We start from the raw sequence: 10,226 nt of genomic DNA on the forward strand, positions 1-10,226 counted from the left end.
TCATTTTGTAAGATTGTCATGGTTAAAGGAAGTTGGTTGGCTTTTAGTGATAATGCGAGTTAGTATCGCTTCTGAAAAACTTTGAGGTGAAGGAAAAGTTTCACAATGCATGTTTATTATTACGGGTGTGCATACGAAGTTCTTGGCTAGTCAGATTTTTGTTAGAAAATTGGTGATATAACTAACAGTAAGCTACTAGTAATTCCTAGTTCGATAACTATTTTTTTTTTAAGTTTGTTAATCTTTTGTGAGTATGTGCTTAAATAGGTTGAAAAAACTTAAATTAGGGAAAACTAATTCCTCGGTCCTTATACTTTACCCCAATTTTGAATCAGGTCCCTATATTTTTTTTTATTAGGTCATTTAAGTTTACTTTGTCGGATCCGTTCGTCCTTCTTACCTAAAACTATTAAATAGGGATTAACAGTGTTAAAACTCTACTTAAATAAATATGAGGTGGCACAGATCTGAACATACTTTTACAACAAGATTTGACTAGGCAACTCGGCGGAAAACTAAAATCAAGAAACAAAAATGCACCGCAAAAGTTCGCTTCAACATTATAGGGCATGGGCGTCTTCATCTGTTTGAATCTCTTCACTCATAAATCACAATATCATCTCCTTCGTGCGGCAATTTTCATGTCTCTCTTTGGCCAAAGATTTTCATTTGTCTTTTCGGCTATCCACACACACAGGAAATTGAAGGTATTTGGTTATTTTCTTTCTTCCATCTTTTTGGGCAATTGTCATTTTTGAATTTGGTAATTTTCGTTTCTTGATTTCTCTTTTATGTGCGGTTTTCAAATTATTCTCCTTTAGTTTGTGACTTTGGTCTTGACAAGGCAATTGGGAGTGAAATCACTTTCTACACATGGGTGTTGGTGCTCGAGAGATGGGAATTTTTTTTCCCCCCTTGAGTTAAGTTTTATTGCTACGTGAGAAAGAAGTAGTAATATACCGGAGTTGAAGTTTCTATCGTCAAAAGAAAAATCTCTCTTAATAGTCCATTCCTTGACACAGTAACTTGTTCTTTTGTACATAAACTATATTTCTGGTTTATGTAAATATGAAGCGTCATTACTGAAGGCAGTGGCGTAAACTATCCTTGAAATTCTGGTTTATTTAAATATGAAGTTGCATTATATTTTTATCATCTAGATTTAATTTCTCTTTTGAAGTTGTTTAACATTGATTTTTTTTACTTAATTATTTTTTCCCTAGATGCGTTACTTATATATACAAGGAAGTTTCATGGGGCTAAGGATATTTTGATCTGACTTTAGTCTTCGAACTGACACAATGCATAATGTTGAAGTAGAAGAAGTCACTATGGATTTGCATGGGCAATATGCAAATATAGGAAACAAATTAAATATTGTTATTGTGTCATTAGTTTGGGTCATTTAGGATGCTAAATGTAAAGCTAAGCATTAGGATGCTGATTGTATTTTTGCCATTTTCTAAGATGCAAGTTTTGGCACTTGTACGTCAATGAGTGTTTTTGACAATTTGCTATGAGAAGTGTATGTTATAGTACTTGTTTGTTGTAATCTAAGTCACATTTGTTTAATGTACGCATTCTCCATTTTCAGATCCACCTTTTATGCTAAAGCATATGTCATGATTTATTACTAAAAGTTTATCTGTAACAGCATATGTGTGTGATAATACTAACATTAAAACAATTTAATTCATTGAGTACCCCTGCAGCATTTTGGATGGTCTTCATAAATCTGATTAAAATATTTAAAAATTATCATATTGAAAGCATTTAATTTTGGAATGAACCTTCATATTGCCACTGTGAGGAGCTACTCACATGCTCTTCATATACATACAATGCATCAATAATTATATATATAATCTTGTCATAGGAATCACAAATAGTAGAAAATTAATTTTCAATCCATACAGTAGCCACAACATATTGTCGTATAAAGACATCCAAAATAATACATGAAATTAGTTTCAACAAAAAAAATAGCAGAACCCATCATCATCAACAAATTGGCATATAAAGCCAAATCCAAAAAGATGTCATATTATAAGTTGAAAACATGTTAAATTCAACTACATTAAGGTTGATGCTTGGTGGATGTTATGCCTTCCTACTAGAATAACTTAGAGTTCAATTAGAACTATTTTAGACCATGTTGGATGGTCTTGGACTCAAAAATTCCATAAAAACACTGATTTTCAGATTTTTACTGCTTATTTGGTAAAAATCCAGTTTTCTGGTCCAATTTCGAAAAATCATCACTTAATCTAGAAAAATCAAAATAGAGTGCTTTAAAATTCTATGAAAAGCTCTTTGAATGATCTTTCAAAAAAAAAATCTTAGAAATTAATTCCTTATGAGAAAGTGCCAGATTTTTGTGAAAATCAACTCTATCATTTTGGTAAAAACTCTTTTTTCAGATTTTGGACCTTAACTTTAAAAAATCACCAAAAATTGTATTAGTTGTTCATTTTTAACGTGCTACTATTGATTTGAAGCTTATGACATAAACTTTAAGCATACCAAATTTCGTGAAGAAATTCGCTCGGAAACTTAATAAAAACGTAGCTCCAAGTTGGCATCCTGCTGGGAGTTACAACACCAAACACACATACTTATATATAACCAAAATGTAATTGTTTCCTTATGGTTCACCACCACAATTACCTTTGAATTGGTTGCTTCCTTTTTGATGATTCAGCCTCTAAAATGGTAGATTATATATGGGGGATGAGATTTCAATGAAATCCCAGTAGCAAGATCAATCAACCAAAACATCAACATGTATCAATTATAAGCATTCCAACTTTTTGCTATTAATAGAAAACTACTTTACCTCATACATGTAGCACTCTAACATGCAATAGTTAAGGCACTTAAAGCAAGGAATATGGCTACACAATCATTATCATCATCATCATCATTTTACTTAACCATATAATAGCACATGAAATTTCATAGTAATCAATACAACAATCAATATTAAGGTTAATTATATCTTACAACCTTGATCCAACAGCTTCTATGATTCTTTGTTCTTCTTTCTCTCCTCCATAATTAATAAACCTTAACTCCAAACTTACTTGATCCAAGATGGTTGTTTTCTCTTTGTTTCCACTTCAAACTCTCTCTCTCTCACTCTCTTCTTCCCTTGGCCGAACCATTACATCTGAAAAGGGGGGAGAAAGACTTCACTTAATACTCCAAAATATCTCAACTACCATCATTTAATGATATGCCAAGTGTCACTTCCTTACTCCTTCTTGAAACTTCTTTCTTAATTAAGTAAATCCAAATGTAATTAGTTTCCAAAGTCAAGATCCTCTCCTCTTAAGGCTTGACACTTGGCAACTTTAATTACTCTATAAGAGGGGCTTGACAAGCGGTAACTTGTGGGTTAAGTAAAATGCAAGACTCTAATCTATACTTTATCGATGCACTTTTACCCCAGGTTTAATTTCTTTTCTATAATTACAGTACTCTGGTCTATGTAATTATTTTCTGTCAGATCCATAATTTAGTCTCCTCAATTTTCTCTTCGCAAATTGCCCTCTGTAGCTCAAACTTGAATTTCTGTTAATTATATAAAAAGGAAAACTAATTTCCTTCTTATTATTGATTTTCCCACTCGTTTAAATAATTAAGAAAAATCTTGGATATCTGAGGGTCTCCTTTTAATTCCATAATTTCTTATAATTCTTTAGGACATCATAGGAATTTTCTTGAGATTTTATTCTTTTTCCAAATATTTATTTGGAATTTTCAAAATAAAAGGCCCCAATTTAGCCTAAATCACCCTTAAATTCCTTTATAACTTTTTCAAGAGTAATTTGATCATAAAACCAATTGTATAACCTCATATATTCTCAAGAAATATTATCCTTATTTTCCTTAATTTTCTAAGACTTGGAAATATTTTTTCATAATTATTTTGGACCAATTTTCTTTAATTAGCCAAACTTTACATAATTGACTTGGAAAATCATAATAATTATTTTTCACCATAAATCTTCTATTTCTCCTTATCATTTTTGGCTCTTGAATATTTAGAAATATTCTTATTCCTAATTATCATATTATTGGATGTGACATTTCTCTCGCCAAATAAATTTCGTCCTCGAAATTTAAAGCGTACCTTAATGGAAACGCTCGGGATACTTTTCCTTCATTTCAGTCTCCATCTCCCTTGTGACTTGTCCAGAGGAAAGACCTTTCCAAACTGCTTTGATTAGTAGAATCTGCTTGTTCCTCAGCTGTTTGACCTTCTGATCAATGGTTCGTTCTGGTTTGACCTCAAAAGACAGATTGTCTTAGGGCACAATGTCATCATAGTTTATGACATGTGTTAGGTCTGGGTGGTACTTCTTTAATTAGGAGGCATTGAAGACATCATGAATTTGACTTAAATTCAGGGGAAGGGTTAACTTTAAGCCACTAGTCCAGCTTTGGACAAAATTTGAAACGGTCGAACGTACTTTGGACTTAACTTCTTAATCTTTAGGGACCGACCGTCTCCCATCGTTGGTGAGAGATTAAGGAAATGTGATCACCAACTTTCAATTCTAACAGTCTTCTTTAGTATTACTTGGCTCTTCTGTCTACTTTAAACCTTTAGGAGTCTTTATTGAATCTTACTTGCTAGGAGGTTTGATCCATTATATCAAGACCATACATACTTCTTTCATTGAGCTCTGTCCAGCACAAGGGAGATCTACACTTCCTCTTATATAGTGCTTTGTATGATGCCATTTGAATTACTTGAATAGAAACTATTATCTTATATGAATTTGGCTAATGATAAGTGCATATCCTAGTTACTGCCAAAATCAAGCACATATGCACGTAGCATATCTTCTAACATCTGTATCGTTCCCTCTGTCTACCCATTCGTCTATGGATGGTGGGCTGTATTGAATCTGAGAGTAGTGTCCATTTCTTTCCACAAGGACCTCCAAAACTTTGAGTTAATCTCAGGTCTTGGTCCGAAACAATACTGCTTGGGACACTAAGTAGCCTAATAGCTTCCTTAACTTTATCTTGCATTTTCGCTGGACTTAGTGCATTTTTGCCACAAATGGCTAACATTTCTGGCTTTTGTACTTTCTTACCTTACTTCCCAAAGGCTACCTATCATCGGGCTACTCTTGCCTGAGCATGCTTGACTGAACAGTGCTAACAGGAATCTGAAGCATTGATGCTAATAGGCTTAAATGCTGGTACTTTACTGTCTTAGACCCTTTTTGTTCTGTCTTTAGTCAGGTCTTTTCAGTTTACATTCTTGTCTCTAGCCTTATCTTGAGGATTTGCCTGTCAATACTCAGTCTGTTGTTGTATCACAAGGGGTTCTTCCCATACCTGGGGCTAGCCTGAATACCTCTTGTTCAGGTTTTACGGCTCTAATGCCTCTAACTTTGGCTTTCCTCTATTAATCAGAAGGAAATTAAGCCTCGCCTAATCAATAATAAGGTTATCTGGAAGGAAGTCATGGGTACTCTCTCAGTACTGGTTTACAACTAAAGGAGGTTTCCATATCTCCAACTTATCCCTGGTCTTTGTCTTCCCAAAGAGGTAGTATACTCTTACTCCTATAGCTCAGCCACTTCCTTTAGGCTCGGTCTACCGTGACCTCGGGATCTACTACGCTCTACCATAAGCCTCTTCAAGATCTACTATAATCCTGAAATACCATCGTTAGTCTGATCTACATAAGGTCTCTGGGAGACTTTAGACCATAGGACTAAGTAAAGTCACCTCCACTCAGTTGATCACCTAACCAATAATTCCCCAAAACTATTCTAAGAACCAATACCATTCTCTTAGGTCTCATGTCAATTCCCCAGGCCACCTATTGTCTCTTTAGGTGCCTAAACCAATCTGCCTTAGGAGTTCTTTTACTCCTCCAGTTGCTCTTACTGTCTCTTACTATTTTAGAATGGTACAGAGAGAGGACTTATGCAACTTCTCTTTCTTCTACTTTACCTTTCAGTATGAGCTTACTTTAACATGCATAATGCCTAGCATTTCAATGCAAAGAGTACAAGCTCTTACTGGTTGCTATGTCTGTAGCGTGCCAAACAGATATCTCATCCCTACAAGGGGAGCCTCTCTTTCTGTTTGCAGCTGATTTTGGGAGTCATAGGGAGAGGACTTATGAGGTTCTTCTTCTTTCTGCTTGCTCTAGTACTCTGCTAAGCTCAGGTACATCCAAACCTAGCTTTGTTCTTGGTAAGTCATTCTTCTATTGGGTAACATCAACTTTGCTTGCCTTGCCTCAGCTGCTTCCCTTTCCCACTCGGATAAGGTATCTTGCTCTATCGAGAGCAACATCAATTCTGACTCAGAGGACCAATTCCCACTTTCTCTAGGAAGATTATTCCTAGCCAAGACCTTATCCCCTGACAAAGGGTGCCTCTCAACCTAACCCCAAGTGACTGAGTATTTCTTAATATCATCGGGGACATGCTAACTTCTTAAGGTAGTTCCCTGCACAGCTATCTGTCTCTTCTCTTCTTCTTGATCCTTAAGAAATTTCAATAGGGCTATCTATCTTGACTTCACTATCCCTAAGTTCCTATTTATCTATTCCAGGACTTGAGATAGCTACTCTATCATGATACCCCAATCCTAACGAGGCTGTAAGAGTTTGTTCAGCTTAGATGGCCACTACACCTTCTTAGTGGTGTATAGACTCAACTCCTAAACATCTTGTTCAACTCCTCATCATTACTCTGCCTTTTGAGGGGGAATCTAATAACCCTAAATAGTGGCTACCTCTCTCTTTCTGACCTTTACTAATCTTACTTCCTGTGACTTTTGAGAGTCGTTGTGTCTTGTTGAGATACCACCTCAACATTTGAGAGTTATTATGTCTGTTTGTCGTGACAGTATCTTTGTTTGCAATGATGAAAGTAACTACCTTCTCTGGTAATCACTTCTATATTTGTTCATTGCCACCAATTCCCTTGGATCATTATAACAAAAAACACTTTTTTCTTAACCTCTACTAGTCTTACTTAGCTTCATTCATCGTACCATTGCCCGTCTAGGCTTCCGTTACAAAGTTCAACTCAAACTTTCGAATTTAACTCCATTTCTCTTAGAGACAGGATCAGGTTTTGTCCTTGTTGTTATGGGATGACAACCAATTCAATCCAATTACCATATCAATTTCATGGAAGGCATATATATCAAATCTAAAACAGTGCACTATTATTCATAACGAACTATATAGTATAATCACATATCAAATGTACCATCCAGAGTATATTGGTGTGCATAAATGCATGTCATAAGGCAACGTGTTCATAACCAAGACAAGTCTTTTAGAATAATATACGAGAGAAGAAAATGACTAGTACTTGAATTAAACATTGCAATCACTAGGGAGTTGTTAATAATGATCGTACCTTAGATCATTTCAGGTAACTTCTGGGTTTCTTCCCCTGTGATGGCAAATACTCATCCTTGGGTGTGTGGCCTTGCCTTCTCTATATTCTGCGGGCATTCTCTTGAGAAGTGTTTGGGCTTACCGCAGGTATAGCAGATATCCTATCCAGCCCTACACGGTCTATTACTGTGATTCTTGCCATAATTGGGTATTCTTTGCCATTTGGGGGCTTGCCTTCCTTCTTATTCTTTCGGTTGTCCTATGGCCTCTTCTTCTTCCTATTGGCATTAGAAGAGGTGCTACCCTGATCTCCCTTCTCTGACTTGGGAGTAGACTTAACCATCAGATGATGGTTCAAGCTGTTCTCTATAATTCGCTAGGCTTCAACTATCTCATTGAAATGCTCAAACTGCCTAGGAGCAATCATCTCCCTTAAGGATTGCTTCAGTTCTCTAACCATTTTCTTGGTCGTCCACCTCTCATCATCTCAGTAATATAGGTAGCTGGAGTAGAAAGAGAGATAGATAAACTTAGTTAGGTACTTGTCAAACGGCTCGTTATTCTTTTGCTTTAGGGTCAGGAATTCTGCTTCCCTTTCGTCCCTAACTGACAGTGGGAGATACTTCTCCTAAATTGCTCCAGGAACACTTCCCATGTCACTCTTGTGTTCTGAGCATCAAGAATAAGTTCGGTGTTCTTCTACTGACGGTTGGTGTCCTTTTCTAGCTTGTAGATTGCCATTTGGACTTTCTACTCAATCGGACAGTCCAAAACTTTGAAAATCTTTTCCAACCGATTAATCCAGTCCTCTGCCACTTGGACGTCAAACACTCTATTAAAGGATGGCATATTGTACTTGCAAAAGCGAGTCATCCATTGCTGGATATTGTCGAGGTCTACTGTTGGCATTACCGGTATAGGCAGTTGTTTTGATGCTTAACCTATGAAAATTTCTTCTTTTGGCTGCCTCCTATTGAGGTTAGCCACTACTGCTGCTACCGCTGCTGCTATTGCGGTGTCTCTTTCTTGTTCTTGGCGAGCTTGTGTCACCCTCACCTCTTCAATAATCCTTTATTGCTGTTCTAAGCGATCCAAAATTAACCATAGCGGATTGGGAGGGACCCTTATATCATGTCCTGAGGGTCTCTTGGGCAAAGCATTTCTTCGAGTTCTAAATATTATGCTAACTAAATAGAACATATAACAAAGGAACAAGAAATAAACAATATGCTTGGATTTCACTTAAAGATATGCATACAACATACAATATTCATATATCAACCAACAACAACGAAGTTCAAAACATACATAACAATCAAGCATGCTAGACTAACCTACTACGGTTAGCTGTAACAAAATAAGTCTTGTGTTAGTGCTATGAAGGTCTAAATGACTACCTAAAATGGGAAATAGCAAAGCCCTTAAGGCTTTGGATCCACTCCTCAGCATCGGGTCCCAATAACTAATCCAGGCGATAGAACTCATTCTGCCATAAGGGTGTGATGGGAGCATGTCCGTTATTGTTAGGATCCAGTCCTCCGCGTTTAACTCAAGCAAATGTATTCCTCACAAAGATCTCAAGGGCATCTATGAGATTGTTGAACTAGCACTATCCATGTGATTACAAACGTCTCTTACACCATTTCTCCAAAGCCGAGTCCGAGGGAGTACTCTAAGCAATGCTAATATCTAGTCCATCATCTCTAGGGTAGCATCTTCCCTAGTCACATAATAGTAAAGCTTTCAGATATCCTCCAGATATCTCAGGTACACATAGGCATTTTGATTCTCATCGGGCTTAATGTACCAGCCTTTCTGTCTAAAGTCCTTGGCTAGGTCATTTATGGTGTGAAATTCCTTCATGATTAGAAGTAGTTTAACCTCACTTGGTCCAGCTCCATTGTCATTCTTCAAAGGTTTACCCTTGTAGGGTATCTCTCCCTGGTTCACTGAACCCTTAGTTTTAGCATCCCAATCCATAGTATTCTCCATCTTGTTTCTTGAAAAATATGTCAATTTTTCCATTAACTGACACATTATCTAAGTAGAGCGTTCTATCCTATGCCAGAACCTTTGCTCTAATACCAAAAATGTTACACTTTACTACTAGAACGACTTAGAGTTCAATTAGAACTGTTTTAAACTACATTGGATGGTCTTGGGCTCAAAAATTCCATAAAACATTGATTTTCGGATTTTTACTGGTCATTTGATAAAAATTTAGTTTTCTGGTCCAACTTCAAAAAATCATAACTTAATCTAGAAAAATCAAAATGTAGTGGCTTAAAATTCTGTGGAAAGATCTTTGAATTCCCTTTCAAGAAAAAATAATCTTAAAAATTAATTCCTTATGAGAAAGTGCCAGATTTTTGTGAAAGTCAATTCTCTCATTTTGGTAAAAATCCTTTTTCTAGATTCTGGACCTTAACTTTGAAAAATCACCAAAAATCGTATAGTTGTCTATTTTTAACATGCTACCTATTGATTTGAACCTTATGACGTGAAATTTATGCGTACCAAATTTTGTAAAGAAATTCGTTCGGGAACTTAATAAAAATGTAGCTCCAAGTTGGAGTCCTGCTTGGGGTTATAGCACCAAACACATATACATAACCAAAATATAATTGTTTCTTCATGGTTCACTACCACAATTACCCTTGAATTGGCAGCTTCTCTTTTGGTGATTCAACCTCTGAAATGTTAGGTTACATATGGGGGATGAGATTTCAATGAAATCCCAGTAGCAAGATCAATCAACCAAAACATCAACATGCATCAATTACAAGCATTCCAACCTTTCACTATTAATAGGGAACTACTTTATGTAACATCCAAAGTT

Source organism: Neltuma alba, unplaced genomic scaffold (assembly GCF_004799145.2).
Source record: "Neltuma alba isolate B1F8T4 unplaced genomic scaffold, ASM479914v2 tig00010324_pilon, whole genome shotgun sequence".
NCBI classification, from domain to species: domain Eukaryota; kingdom Viridiplantae; phylum Streptophyta; class Magnoliopsida; order Fabales; family Fabaceae; genus Neltuma; species Neltuma alba.